We start from the raw sequence: 15,472 nt of genomic DNA on the forward strand, positions 1-15,472 counted from the left end.
GCATTTGCCTAATGGAATGGGGGCTCTGTCAGCCAGAGTTGGCTTCGTAATACACAAGAGCACATGTTGATGTGTTTAATGGTGTATAGCAGTGGTTTTCAAAGGGAGGCCCTTGGAAAACCACTGATATAAAGGAACCTGCTGGGATTTATCAGGGCTTCTTTGATAAGACCAGCCATAACTTAATGATAATAAGGGCAGAGATGAGAAAAGTCACCCGGTCATTCTAAACACAGAAATGCACCCTTGCAGCTGGGTCTTAGGATTGCAAAATTCCTGGAGATTTGAGGCTGGAGCCTGGAGAGGACAGAGTTTGTAGAGGGGCGGGACCTCAGCAGGATATAACACCATAGAATCCATCCTCCAAAGCAGCCATATCTCTAGGAAAACTGATCTCTGTACTCTGGAGATTTGTTAAAATTCCAAGATACCTCTAGGCCCTACTGGGTCATTGGCAAATCAAACTGCTAATCAAAACAGACAACAATGACCAAGACAGACCAATGTTCTGGGTCCATCGATGACTCTCCCATGCATTCTGAGAGCTGCCACCATGAAGGAACTTTTCCAGGGGCTTCACCATGGTGATCATAAGGTAAGCACCAACCCCTAAGCCATTATATGTCATTTTTTCCTTCCAATAGCTGTGTGTTTTCTGCAAAGACTCCTCGACAGAAACAAAGGCAAGACAATAAGCTCTGGAATGCTGCTTGCCTGTTTCCAAAGTCCCTGTTAGCAAACCAAAGCAATCTCTACTATCCAAGTAGAATTTATGAGCTCTTGATGGCTAAAAGTTGCCTGTTCTGGCTGGAGAGGAGAAAAGGACAATTATGCCACCCACAGTTATTTCTCTGTGTGGATTTGGGCCATGCTGATACGAGGGGAAGTCTGGGCCATCTATAGTGCAGTGTGTAGCTGGGCAAATTACAGAACAGCACGTCTTGGCTGTGGCCAGCTTAGTGTTTAGTGTTGTGCAAACAGATTTAAGAAGACATCAAGGGCCACACATTGAGAGAGTCATGAGAGTTGCTGTCACTCTGTGCTGTTCTTTCACACTTTCTTGTAATGTCTGATATCATTGCATAGTGCGCATCCTTCTGCCCTTGCCCCACACCACTAACTGATCGAGAGGAGGTGGGATGTACAGTGTGATGATCCAGAACAGTGGTGGTGAACCTATGGCACTCCAGATGTTCATAGACTACAATTCCCATCAGCCCCTGCCAGCATGGCCAATTGACCACGCTGGCAGGGGCTGATGGGAATTGTAGTCCATGAACATCTGAAGTGCCATAGGTTCGCCACCACTGATCTAGAATATCCATGATTAATTGGTCTCTGATATTTTCACTTTTGTTAGTCCCAAAATCACAACCATCGGCCTGTTAATGTAACCACCTTATACAAGCGTCTGCAGATTCACCAGGTTTCTGTTTTCTCTTGTAAAAGCAAGCCCTCTCATGGATAAGGTTGCATTTGGGCACAAAATATTCCTCATGTTTTCCCAGGACTAGGTCAAAGCCATTCTTATCTGCTTCTGCTACCAAGACAAGGGAGTTGAAAATCTGCTGTTTGGGGGCCCGTAGCATTCCTGGATCTTTCCTGCCTCCTCATGCAATTTAGTGGCAGCAGTGTACCAGGAGAAGTGCTGTTTCCAGGTAGATCATACAGCAGGCTGATTGACTTCTGGTGAGAAAAACATTGCCATTTTTCACACCTTTAGTTGCCCCTCTCTCTTACACAAGCCTCAAAGGAAAACAACTGCAGACCTTCGCAAACTGCTGGAGGCAACTGGATTCAAACATCTGGCACCATGTTGTGATGGATGGCAGGATGACCCTAGTGGGTTTTAAACAGCTTTATTTATTGCTAACAATGGGAACAATTGAACAGCGAACAGAAGCTCTTGGTCTGAACCCCTTCAGGTCTCAGCTACAACTGCTTTTCCAGGGTCTCTTAACTCTACCCATCAACTCTGGGCAATCCTATGAATCAGTGTCCTCCAAAATGTCCAATCATTAATGGCCTTGCTCAGGTCTTGCATACCTGAGGGCTTCGGCTTCCTTTATAGGGTCAATTCATCTCATGCTGTGACTTCCAAGGGAGATTCTACTCCAGATTCTACTCCAAAATTCCTGCACCTGAACCAAGCTTCTTAGGAGGCGAATCCGAGGAACTAACGAAGATAGTGGTAGACAAGGAAGAAGTTCTGGCAGCCATTGATAAACTAAATGCTACCAAATCCCCTGACCCAGATTGCATTCACCCAAGAGTTCTTAAAGAGCTCAAGCATGAAATTGCTGATGTTCTCACTTTAATATGCAACTTATCCTTGAAATCAGGCTCCATCCCTGAAGACTGGAAGATGGCCAATGTCACACCAATCTTTAAGAAAGGATCTAGGGGGGACCCGGGAAATTACAGGCCAGTCAGTTTGACATCTGTTCCTGGTAAATTAGTAGAATCTGTCATTAAAGATAAAATTATAAAACATGTACAAAAGCAAAACCTGCTGAGAAAGAGTCAGCATGGCTTTTGCAGAGGCAAATCCTGTCTTACAAACTTACTAGAGTTCTTTGAGGATGTAAATAGGCATGTGGATAGAGGGGGAACCAGTGGACATTGTCTACTTGGATTTCCAAAAGGCTTTTGACAAAGTTCCTCACCAGAGACTCATTGAGAGAAAACTCAGCAATGAAGGAATAAGAGGAAGTCCTCCTATGGATTAAAAGCCGGTTTGAGAAACAGGAAGCAAAGAGTGGGGTGTAAATGGGAAATTCTCACAATGGAGAGATGTGGGGAAAGTGGTGTCCCCTAAGGATCCGTATTGTGGGACCAGTATGCTCTTTAATCCTATTCATAAATGACCTGGAAGTAGGGGTGGGTAAGCGTGCGGGTGGCCGATTTGCAGATGATACCAAATTATGTAGGGATTGGTGAGAACCACAAAGGGATTATGCGAGGAGGTCCAAGCGGACCTTGATAAATTAGGTGAGTGGGCTAAGAAATGGCAAATGCAAGTTCAACATAGCAAAATGCAAAGTGATGCAAATAGGGGCAAAAAAATCCAAACTTCACATACACGCTTACAGGGGTCCAGGTGCTATCAGTCACAGACCAGGAAAGCGGGATTTGGGTCTTAACTGATAGTTCCATGGGAATGTCCAACTCAATGTATGGCAGCTGTGAAAAAAAGGCAAACTCTATGCTGGGGATAAATCAGGAAAGGAATTGATAATAAAAGCTGCAAAGATTGTCATGCCCTTTATAAGAAAAAGAAGCGCGGAATGCGACCACATTTGGGAGTACTGTGTTCAGTTCTTGGTCACCACATCTCAAAAAAGGATATTGAAGAGATAGAAAAGAAGTGCAGAGAAGGGCAACGAGGGATGATTGAGGACTGGAGCACCTTCCTTATGAGGAAAGGCTGCAGCCAGTTTGGGACTCTTTAGTTTGGAGAGGAGAGACGTCTGAGGGGGGGGATATGCGATTGAAGTCTATAAAAATTATGCATGGGGTAGAAAATGTTGACAGAGAGAAATTTTTCTCTCTTTCTCACAATACTAGAACCAGGGGGCATTCATTGAAAATGCTGGGGGGAAGAATTAGAACTAATAAAAGGAAACACTTCTTCACGCAACGTGTGATTGGTGTTTGGAATATGCTGCCACAGGAGGTGGTGATGGCCACTAACCTGGATAGCTTTAAAAGGGGCTTGGACAGATTTATGGAGGAGAAGTCGATTTATGGCTACCAATCTTGATCCTCTTTGATCTGAGATTGCAAATGCCTTAACAGTCCAGGTGCTCGGGAGCAACAGCCGCAGAAGGCCATTGCTTTCACATCCTACATGTGAACTCCCAAAGGCACCTGGTGGGCCACTGCGAGTAGCAGAGAGCTGGACTAGATGGACTTTGGTCTGATCCAGCTGGCTTGTTCTTATGTTCTTATGTTCATTATAAACAATTTCTATTACATTTGAATAAATGCGTATAAAACTATTTTAAGTTACTTCCAGCCCTGCAGATCTGAAAAGTAAACTTCCCAAACTTACACTTCGATATTTTTTCTTTAAAAAACATTTGGCACTGATGCATTTCAGCATATGCTGCATCGAACGAGAGAAAAACTATCGAAGGACGTCACCCAACGCAGCCTATTAAGACAAAAAAAGAGATTCTGTTGGCTGACTTTCATATGGGCATTTCTTTCCCACTGTTTTGAACCAGGTGTTTATCATGATTTTATGGGATTTTCTAATGGTGTGGTCAGTGCTTTCTGCTTTTAAATATGGAATATGGAAATGAACGGTATTGAAATAGTGTATTTTTGATCTGGTACTGTGAAACCTTTTCAGTCTTAAGGGAACCAATTTCACATATTCTTATTGGAAGGTGGCATAGCTTAGGACAGTGGTGGCGAACTTATGGCATGGGTGTCAGAGGTGGCACTCAGAGCCCTCTCTGTGGGCACTCACAAACAGAGTCCCCCCCACACACACACACATCTAGGCTGGCCTGGGCTGCTGGGCTTGATTATTAGCATTAAACGTAAGACCTAGTTTTGGGGGAGCAGTGTAGGTAACCCTGTTAAGCGCTGTTAAACCCCACTGATTTTCATGCGAAGAACTAAAGCGCAATCCTTTACTTGGGAGTAAGCTCAGTTGCTGGCAATGGGGCTTGCTTCTGAGTAAACCCTCCTAGGGTTGCGATTCACCCGTTGGAAGAGTTGCATGGTTGCTTCAAAGCAAAACCACCGACTACCACCAAGCTTACTTTTGAGTAAAGCACGCCTACAAACGTTTTTTCTTAACTAAAACCTCAGTATTCAGGTTAAATTGCCGTGTTGGCACTTTGCGATAAATAAGTGGGTTTTGGATTGCAATTTGGGCACTCGGTCTCGAAAAGGTTCGCTACCACTGTAGTAGAGAATTCTGGGGAGTATTCTAAGGTGCATACCCAGTTCAGGCAGGATACAGGCCAAGTCTATTGGGCCTAAAGTTGCCAGCTATGGGTTGGGAAATACCAGACGATTTGGGGAGTGTCGCCTGAAGAGGACCGGGTTTGAGGAGGGATGGGACTTCAATGGGGAATAATGCCATAAAGTCCACCTCCCAAAGTGCCTGTTTTCTCCACAGCTAGTCCGGTCTCATCAGATCTTGGAAGTTAAGTCGGGTTGGCCCTGGTTAGTACTTGGATGGAAGACCAAGGAAACCAGGATCATAATGCAGAAGCAGGCAATGACAAACCACCTCTGAACATCTCTTAAAAATTCTCCACTTACTATAAGTTGGTTGTGATTTGACAGCAAAATCAAAAAGATTGTACAATAACCACAGTAGCAAGATCCTGACCAGCAATGGAACACAGCTGAAGAGTTTAATAGCAGTAGTAATGATGAAATTGGACAAGGTCTCGAGCTGCAGTGTGTGTGCACAGGCTATTTAACGGGAAACATATATGGCATCAAAGAGACAAGTCGTAAATTGTGGGAGTCTCATCCACTATAATTTAATGGTTAGGAAAACACGCAGCTCTGTCCTTGGGAATTATATCTGGCTGGGTTGTCAGGCTCTTGATCTAACCAGTTACCATTGGTATTGCGATAGCAGATGGAGCCATTCTAGGGAGTTCAAGTGCAAGCGACTGCCAGGCCGTATAAAGGAGTGTTCTGTTTTCATAGTCCAAAGCATGGCTAAAATGTGCCTCCTGCTTGTCCACTGAAAGAGCAGGGATGCACATTACATCTGCCACTGGGATGTCTCCCAAAACAGCAGGTTCTGTTATTTTCTTCTTCCTGTCTCATAGGAAGGGCTGTGCTGTATGCCACGAGACTACCAGAGTACTGGAAAGGTGACACTGGGTACAAAATTCAGTTTTCTGATATTGTCAACTTTGATTTTAAAGTACCCCTCTAGCCCTTTTGATTGCACACATATGCCTGGAACAACGATTCTTGCTGCAAAGTCAGAAGCCAAAACAGTGGTCAAATAAGACTTCTGGTAGTTTGGACTGGGGATTTAGTGCTGTGCTCCCCCCACCAGATCACACGTGAAGCTGTCATATGCGGAATCAGAGTATTGGTCCGTCAAGGTTCATATCGTCTACTTACTAGCAGTAGATCTCCAGCGTCTCTGGCAGAGGTCTTGCAAATAATCTACTACCGAATCCTTTCAACTGGAGATGCCGGTGGTTGAACCTGGGACCTTCTGCAGACCAAACGACTGCTCTACCACTGGGCCACAGCCTCTCCATACAAAGCTGTAACTATGCAAAAGTGAATAACTGGAGCTAAAATTACCCTCAAGCGGATATCATCTCTTGAGCAGCCCTTCTAGCAGGTTGAAGACCCAGCACAGATAATCTTATGAGAAGTGATGGGATTATCAGTTTGGTGGCTGCTGCAGAAAGGGCCCTCTCAGTGGTGGCCCCTAACTCACAGAATCAATTGCCTTGTGGGGTCCAACCCACCCGGGAGCAGGAGCTAAGCTTTTGAAGTTAGTTCTTTAATTGCCAGTTTTGTCCCAGCAAGGGTCACATAATTAACATGCTTCTTCATGTCTACTACAGATGGTTTAGCTTTAATTGCAGTTTGGTTCATTCTCCCCTTTATGGACACCCTGATTTTCTTCCAACACGAAACTCAGGGCAGCTTATTTAGTGGGCCCAGGAGTCGCCCAGACCTAGCCCTGCAGTGCTGAGTCCCAGAAAGAGGCTGTATCCTGTTTCCACCAGACACGCCCTATAACTTCAAGAACTACCAAAGCAGAAGACAGGCTATACCAGTGATGGTGAACCTTTTCGAGACCGAGTGCCCAAAACCCACTTATTTATCGGAAAGTGCCAACGCGGCAATTTAACCTGAATAACCCCCTTGAGGGCCAGCCTGCTGTAGCCTCCAGCAAGTCCCACATGCACCGCTCTGCACCTCTTTAGCATCTCTGCTGCCTCTGCCCCTTCCCCCCTCCCAGCAGCAGCCACCTGGAGCACAGGCACCAGGCCCGCCAGCCAAGTCCTCCATGCTCGCTGAGGTGCATGCATGTCAAGTCCAGTGGCCCGGGCCTGCCTCGATGTGTGTGTGTGTGTGGGGGGTGATTTCCCCCCCACATGACAAAATCTGCGCGTGCATGCCCACATACAGGGCTCTCAGTGCCACCTCTGGCACCCGTGCCATAGGTTCGCCACCACTGGGCTATACATTTTCAGAAAAAGAAACCAGGCACATTATGTCTGCTTTACAGTGAAATGCAATATCCAGCCAGTCTTGAATTGCAAAAGCACTTAACAATTGTTTAGGATGCATCATGCCCAGACCTGGCCCCTGGGCATAACTGTGGCACTTGAAAGGGTCTCAACTTGGAAGAATGCCCTTTTCTCTCCGTGCCTCTGCCTTGCCTCTATGTAGCAGGGGCACAAATTTCCATTTCTCCTTTGCTGATATATTAGGCATGCATCCTGCCCCAGAGTGAAAACACTCAGGACAGCTCCTGCTGAGATTCATTATGTCCATGTTCCTGTTGTGCTTTTAATAGCAAGGAAAAGATACCCACCGATGCGTTTATTTCCACCAACTGTCTATACATTTCCATATTTTTAAAGGTACAGTATGCAGAGCAAAAGCGAAGCTGACAAATGATGGCATTTGATCCATTTGTCACTAGATACTTTACTAGTTCTTACGCTGGGAGGGTGACCCAGTTCAAAATGCCAGCCTCGGCAGGCTGCTCGCTAGTAGAAACAGAACACTAGAAAAGATGGGTCTTTAATCGAATGCAAATGTATGGTTGCGCCTCTGGGACTGAGCATCTGCTTTGCATGAAGAAGGTGCCTGCACGGTGTAGTGGTCAGAAGCGGTGGACTCTAATCTGAAGAATCAAATGTGTTTCCTTGTTCCTCCACAAGAAGACTGCTGGGTGACCTGGGGGCTAGTCAGTTTCCTCAGAACTCTTTTCAGCCCCCAGCTACTTGATAAGGTGTCTGTTGTGGGGAGATGAAGGGAAGGAGTTCGTAAGCCACTTTGAGACGTCTTGTGGGAGAGAAAAGTGGGTATAAACTCAACTCTTTGTTGTCTTCTTCAATCGTTGACATCTCCAGTTAAAGGGATTAGGTCCTAGGCAATGCAAATGACCTTTCCCTGAAAGCTGTTGACAGGCAGAGTAGGCAATACAGATGGTGACAGACCTCATACAAGACAGATTCATGTGTCTAGAAAATCAGTCCTAAAGCATGATAGGACTCTCCAACCATTGCCAGGTGGAACGGCTGCTTGGTGGGGGGGAGGCAGCTCCTCCTGCCGACTTGCACACTGCACTTGCTCAAACTGTGATTAAGCGGCCAACTCTTTACTGCTGACAAGCAAGACAAAAGGAAGAACTGTGAACAACTTGCCACCAACCTCAAGATTACCTCAGAACGAGGTCTTCAGAATCTTTAGTTACACCACAAGGCTACAGAACTCTGAGGGGATTTTGCTCCCTTTTGCTGCACATTTTGAGACTTGACGCAACTGGGGAGAAGAAACTATTTTGGTCTGTGGGCTTACATCGCAGAACAGGGTCTTCACTTACTGCTTGGTACTGGTGCTGATTGTTTCTGGCTCTCACATTTTGAAAGCTCACGTAGGCAGAACTCAGTTCCTGATACATACCCTGTTTTCCCGAATATAAGATATCCCCTGAAAATAAGACATAGTAAAGGTTTTGCTGACGAGTGAAATATAAGGCATCCCCCAAAAGTAAGACATAGCAAAGTTTTTGTTTGGAAGCATGCCCGACGAACAGAACACAGAAAAATAAGACATCCCCTGAAAATAAGACATAGCGCATCTTTGGGAGAAAAAATTAATATAAGACACTGTCTTATTTTTGGGGAAACACGGTAGTAGTTATGAGGCTTCCCCTTCTGCTTCGAACAGACAAGGCCATGTCGTAAACCAAGTAACTACCCAAGGGTGAAAATAGTTTAAGAAATGAACTACAGGTCTGGCCACTTTGAAGATTAGGGAGGGGTCACTGAGGGAAAAGGTACAACCCTGTCATACTTTTTATCCAGTTTTAAATCCCCTGTCAGTCACGGTAGGGATATGGAATGGTACAGTATAGCCAGTGGTGCGATTAAAATAATTTAACAACCGGTTCTGGTGGTGGGATTCAAATAATTTAACAACTGGTTGTTTACAAGTGCCATTTTAACAAGTGGTTCTGCTGAAGTGGTGCGTGTCGGGAATAAGAGCTCCTCGTATTTGGAGATTATTCCTATTCATAGTTAGCAGAGTGCACGGGAGGCTTAGAGCACAGCAGAAGCCTTACCCCGTGTGCATTTGTGTGATGGAAGCCTTACCCCGTGTGCATTTGTGTGATGGATGCGGCAAGCTTACACAAAAGAAAGCCGGAGTCAGTTGTAGTTTCTAATCTAATAAAAAGAGTATTTATTAGTGAACTCCATTCTGGATAGAAAGATGGAGAGATAGGTTCACTATGCTATTCTAATCTAGCTGGATGGGGATGGATGCACGTAGCGTCCATCTCTCCTCTAGGCATGGTAGGAATAAGATGGAGAGATGTCGAGAAGGAAGCCGGAAGGAAGGAAGTCCCTGAGAGTATCAGTCTAACATCAAAGGGATAGCGCCAGCATGATAGAGTAAAGGTGTCTAATCCCTAGGTCCCTATCTAGCCACTAGCTCTCTAGTAAAACCCCCTCTGTAGGTTGAGGCAGGAAACAGCGTAACACTGTAAAATCCTTCACTTCCAACAGTGTGAACCTGCTGAATCCCACCACTGAGTATAGCTCAGTTTTGCCAGATCTTGGAAGTTAAGCTAGGGTGGTACTTGAAGGGAGACCTCCAAGGAAGTCTCTGCAGAGGAAGGCAATGGCAAACCACCTCTGCTTCTCGCTTGCTTTGAAAGACCCTTGCTGCGGTCACCATATGTTCATCTGCGAGTGAGACTTGATGGCACATACACAAGTCACTGTGATTTAAAGGACCCCCACCCCCGGTATCCAAGGAGCTAACTACAACTGGGAGCTGGATTCTCCCAGCGCCATAGTTTGAATAGAAGTTGCCTCCTCACAGCTGCAAGACCACTCCCTTTCTAGTTTGATTGGCCTGCTTGCAGTGGTAAAGTCCGTACTTCCTTTATCACTGCCCTATGGCCACCCATACCAGTACTGTTATTGACAAAAGTATGTTTGAGGCACACAAAGCAGATCTGGTTTTTGGGACCGTCCTACCAGCTGCATAACACTGAGCTGAGCTTCTGTCTCCTTACTTATTACAGGTATGAAAGTTGGGGTGTAGCTGGATGGCCAAGCCTGTTGAGGGTGAACCACAGAGCAGTGGCGTAGCTACCAGAGGATGTGGTGGGGACAAATGCCCTGAGTGGGCCCCCTTTTGGTCATGTGGGGGTGGAAAATTGCCCCCACACCCCTCCCCCTTCCCCCCTCAGCCAGGCCCGACTCCACCAGTCACTCCTTCAGCCAGCAGGGACTCCACTGGCTAAAGGAGCGGCCTAGTGAGGCTGCCGCAGGGTGCCCCTTGGCCTGACCTAGCCCCACCAGGCTTGGCAGAAGCCATAGCCGAGCACCCCTCAACCCCATCCTGCCAGGCCCGGTGGAGGTCGCAGCCGGACACCCCTCAGCCCTGCCAGGCTGCCCGGGACTGCTATCAGCTCAGGTAAGTGGGGCGTGGTCGGGGGCCATGGGGGAATGCAGGGGGTGGGGGGCACGGTGGGCACCATTTTGCCCCAGGTGCCATTTCCCCCCGCTACGCCTCTGCCACAAATCAACAGTCAAAATTAACAGTCTATGGCCATGGGATTCAGAATCAGTTGGGAATGTAGTCTTGTGCTCCTTTTCCTGTGCTTAAAGTATAGTTACTTGAACTGCCATTTAGGTGCTAACGTGAGCCCCTCTGGGTCTCAATTAAGGAGAAAAAAGCAGTGTAATAAATCACCACAAATCAATTCCTGCCCCCAAAAGGTGCACTGTTACAAGAGATGGAAGGCCCAAGAGGCACGGAAGGGACACGGCGCTAACGCTGCGCTGTTCTTTTCTAGAATTCCTCCCCTGCACCACTGCAAGAAATAAAACCTCTGTTTTAAAACTAGTTGACGCCATTTCAAAATGGAAACATTAGAGTCATTTTGTGAGCCTCGCAGAGGGCTGGCTTGTCACCTGAAAAAAAAAAACCCAGCAGTTAGCAGGATGACATTTGGAAGTTTACACATGGTCTGACCTGCTGGCCGAGAGACACTTGGAAAGTCATTCAGTCAAGGTGAAAATAGGAGTATCCAGAGAGAAAAGAAAGCTGAGTCTACCGCAGAAAAGGAACTTCCATTCAGGCAGCCTCTTTCATAACCTTTAATTATTGCCTTGGTTGCAATGAACGCCCACACAGATACAGCTGGGATTGTTTTGTAAGCTAAAAGCAACATCCCAAAGGTAAAGGGGAATACCACCCCGCTAGGTCCAACCCATTCTTATGTGCAAAGTTCACACAAAAGAAAATGGTTAGATTATTCCAAACGGGCAGCCGTGATTGTCGGTAGCAGCAGAACAAAACGTGTATACGGTCAACTTGATGAATTTACTCTCCAGTGCATCTGATGAAGAAAGGTGTCACTCACAAAAGCTTAGGCTGAAAGAGATGTGATTGGCCCTTTAAGTGCCACAGAAGAACCCTGTGTTATACTAATGATACGAAGACACCCTGGAAACAAGGACATCAGGAGAAGGCTCTTAGGACAGTGATGGCGAACCTTTTCGAGACGGAGTGCCCAAATTGCAACCCAAAACCCACTTATTTATCGCAAAGTGCCCACACGGCAATTTAACCTGAATACTGAGGTTTTAGTTTAGGAAAAACTATTGGCTCCGAGGCGTGCGTTACTCAGGAGTAAGCTTGGTGGTAGTTGGGGACTTTGCTTTGAAGCAACCGTGCAACTCTTCCAACGGGTGAATCATGACCCTAGGAGGGTTTACTCAGAAGCAAGCCCCATTGCCAGCAACAGAGCTTAGTCCCAGGTAAAGGATTACGCTTCAGTTCTTTGCATGAAAATCAGTGGGGTTTAACAGCATTTAACAGAGTTACCCACACTGCTTCCCCAAAACTAGGTCTTAGATTTAATGCTAATAATCGAGCCCAGCAGCCGAGGCCAGCCCAGATGTGTGTGTGTGTGGTGGGGGGGCAATCTGTTTGTGCGTGCTCACAGAGAGGGCTCTGAGTGCCACCTCTGGCACCCATGCCATAGGTTCGCCACCACTGTCTTAGGACAATTCCTTCAACAAACATACATGTGAAATTGTGCGATTAAAATAGACCTGGTGTACAATTTACATGGACGGGCTGAATAGCCAGAGGTGCCTGCATGGTGGCAGATCACAGCCCTGGAGCTGAAGTTGTGGTTGATCCATTGAGATGGTCACCATGAGAACTCAACCATTATTTCATGGCTATAAGATCCAATGTGAGCCTTTGACCAAATTGTCACACAGGGGATTGATGCCCTTGCCAAAGCTATTGCATATTACTAAGGGCTCAACTTCACAAGATGATGTCAGTTTTGTGAAGAAAACTCCTACTGTGCCCCCCTGCCGCCCCGCCCCCCGTTAAATATCAGGTTTCGCAAGTTTTTGATTAGTACTCCCCACCCCACAGCATTTTCCTAAAATGGCCCCAGGAACCTGCTCTTACAGGTCAGGAAAAACAATACATGGGAGAAAGCTTCACCTCCCTCTCTTCCCCTCACACCCAGGTCCTGATTTAGAGTGGCCACCAAGAGCCCACCCACAGAACCCTCATGTATTTGAACTGTAAAAACTGGATAGAAACACCTCACTTCAGCAGCATGTCAATGAGGGTACTACGGCTGGAGAGTTGTGGTTTGAAACCTGAGATGTGGGTCTAAAATTCCAATTTAATGCTCCTTGTTGTCACCTTAAAAAACTCATCTCGGCTCAATTCACAATCTCACAAAGAGCTTTCAAAGATAAAAACTGCACCATGCTCTGCCTGGCTCCTTGTGAGATTAAAGTCTAAATCAAGAATGACTGAAGCAATTCAAGGGAAAGGCCATAGTGTGGCAACTGTTTTTTTGCACAGTTCTTGTGTTAGCTGCATGGCAGGAACTCCTCCCCTGAATGCTTTGGTAATGGCAGATGCTAGATTTGCCAACCTCCATTATTGTAATTGGTATCAAGTTGATCAAGCTCAGCCACAGGTGTCAAACTCATGGCCCTCCAGATGTTATGAACTACAGTTCCCACCATCCCCTGCCAGCATCATGCTGGCAGGGGATGATGGGAACTGTAGTCCATAACATCTGGAGGGCCACGAGTTTGAGACCTGGAGAAAATGGTGAATTCTATGGCATTATGCCCTATTGAGGCCTTTCCCCACCTCCTGAAATCTCCAGGTTTTTCCCCAACTAGAGCTGGAAATCCTACCAGAGGCCTGGATTATGTAGAAAGAACAGAGGTGGTGGCTCCTTCTCATCTGAACATTGGCCCCATCTCTGAAGAAGTGACTCTGCAGTGGGGCAAATTCCAGGCCAAAAGATCTTCCCTTCCTTGACCTGAAGCTTTTAAAGTTGCCCAGCTGTTGGAGGAAGAAAACGCAAAAGAGCAGCTCCCGCACTGCAAACGGCGGCATGAAACGAACTTCATTCTTTAGATTCCATCAACAGAACACTTGCACATAATTTCAGACATTGTGTTGAGAATGCGTTGCTGTGCACTTGTGGGTTTTTGTTCTTTAAATCAAAGCTTGCTCAAGCGTACAGGGCCCATTTAAAGCCTTGCACAAAGTTGCTCTTTTAACGTTTGCTCTTCCCCTTGTAGAAGCTAGCTGTTTTAATGGATAATTTGTTTGGCTGAAATCACCTGATAGCTTTTGGAACCCCCCCCCCCCCCCCCCCCCAAAAAAAAAAAAAAGATAGGTGAGACCTAAAGAACAGAAGGGTTATCTGGTGACTATTTCACTTTAGGACATTTCAAATGTAGTAGCAGGGACTATTTAGGTTACCTGAATGTGTATAGTTCCAATATACACAACAGCAAATGCTCTACTTCATATGCAAGAATGACAAGTGTTTATAGGAGCTGTGTTTAGAAGAAGATGACCCCATTTATCTTGGTCTCCATTAAGGGCTGGTTCACCTCTGCATGATTTCTCTACACTTGTCAACGGTATGATTGATTACCAGTAGCAGACTGGGATGAACTGAGAACACGGAACAGCCTTATATTTGAGGGGATGCGCAGCTATGTACAGGCTCTGTCTGTAATGGCTGTGACCATCTGGGGGAAAATTTCAAATGAGGGTGGCGCCTTATTTTAGTTCTCACGCCCCATCTTAAAAAGCCTCTTCAAAACTCAAAATGTGAGACCACAGAGATTGCAGGTCAACCAAGGAAATGAACTATGAAGTAGTGAGGCATTTAGCGGGAATTTCTGTGGCATACAAGAGGGCAGAATTAGCAAAGCACGGAGGCCCAAATTCATCGTACTACATAAAGAGACTAAAAGCAAATATTCAGATCAAGGCTGAGTAACACATTCTGAGGAACTCAGAATTCAAGGATGCAGTAGCCTTTCATTTGAAAATGTAGGCCTCTTTATAGGAGCCAAACAAGGAAAAGGCCCAGCTGCCTCACAGCTAATTGAGGAACAGGGCAGAATGCCTAGAAGAAGCACGTGCAACCTCACCCAAGTTACAGTACCCCTCCCAGGCTGCCTGCTGCCAACTGGGCTAAGGGTCCTATGCCCCTACAGGGCACGTGCCAGTGATGTTGACAGCCTCCTTCATTCAGCACTCTTGGCCTTGGGTCACAAACATGGTCCTCAGGTGAGTTTGGGACTGTTACTTGCAAATACAGGTATCGTATACAAATTGCTGGGGATCTGGTCCTAGCTGTGATTTTCTATTCAGTGCACATTACGTAGCAACCCAAAATTTGCCTCTCACATGATGTGCAAAATGTCCTTTAGGTTGCAATTATTAAACCATCACAGTATCTCCCTCCTCCCCCTCAACCATGTTTTACTGCAGAATACAAGAGCCGGCTTTGGCAGCAACCCCTACTCTTATTGATCCGAGGTGTTCCGCTCATTTCAGTAAACAGAGCGTTTCAAGGCAGCTCAATGCATTGCGACAAGGGACCCCTTTTCAGCTGCAAAATGTACAGTATTAAATTCACTCCTGTTTGATGGTTTGGGGCAGGCACACAAGTTTCATCTTACAGCTAAATATGGTTGCGGAGAGACTCAAGTGTAGACTAAACTGGGGGGGTGGGGGGGTGAGGAAAGCAAGGACATTTCTGAAGGGAAACTATTAACATAACTACGTTTTTCTACTTAACACGGACAAGGGAACAGCTGTCAGCAATCAAACCTGACTTACATTAAAGGCCTTTACCTTTACCTTACCCGATAAGTATCACCTTCAAGTTGCACTGCCACAGTACTAGTGCCTTCAG

The sequence above is a fragment of the Sphaerodactylus townsendi genome, linkage group LG06 (genome assembly GCF_021028975.2).
Source record: "Sphaerodactylus townsendi isolate TG3544 linkage group LG06, MPM_Stown_v2.3, whole genome shotgun sequence".
Lineage (NCBI taxonomy): Eukaryota > Metazoa > Chordata > Lepidosauria > Squamata > Sphaerodactylidae > Sphaerodactylus > Sphaerodactylus townsendi.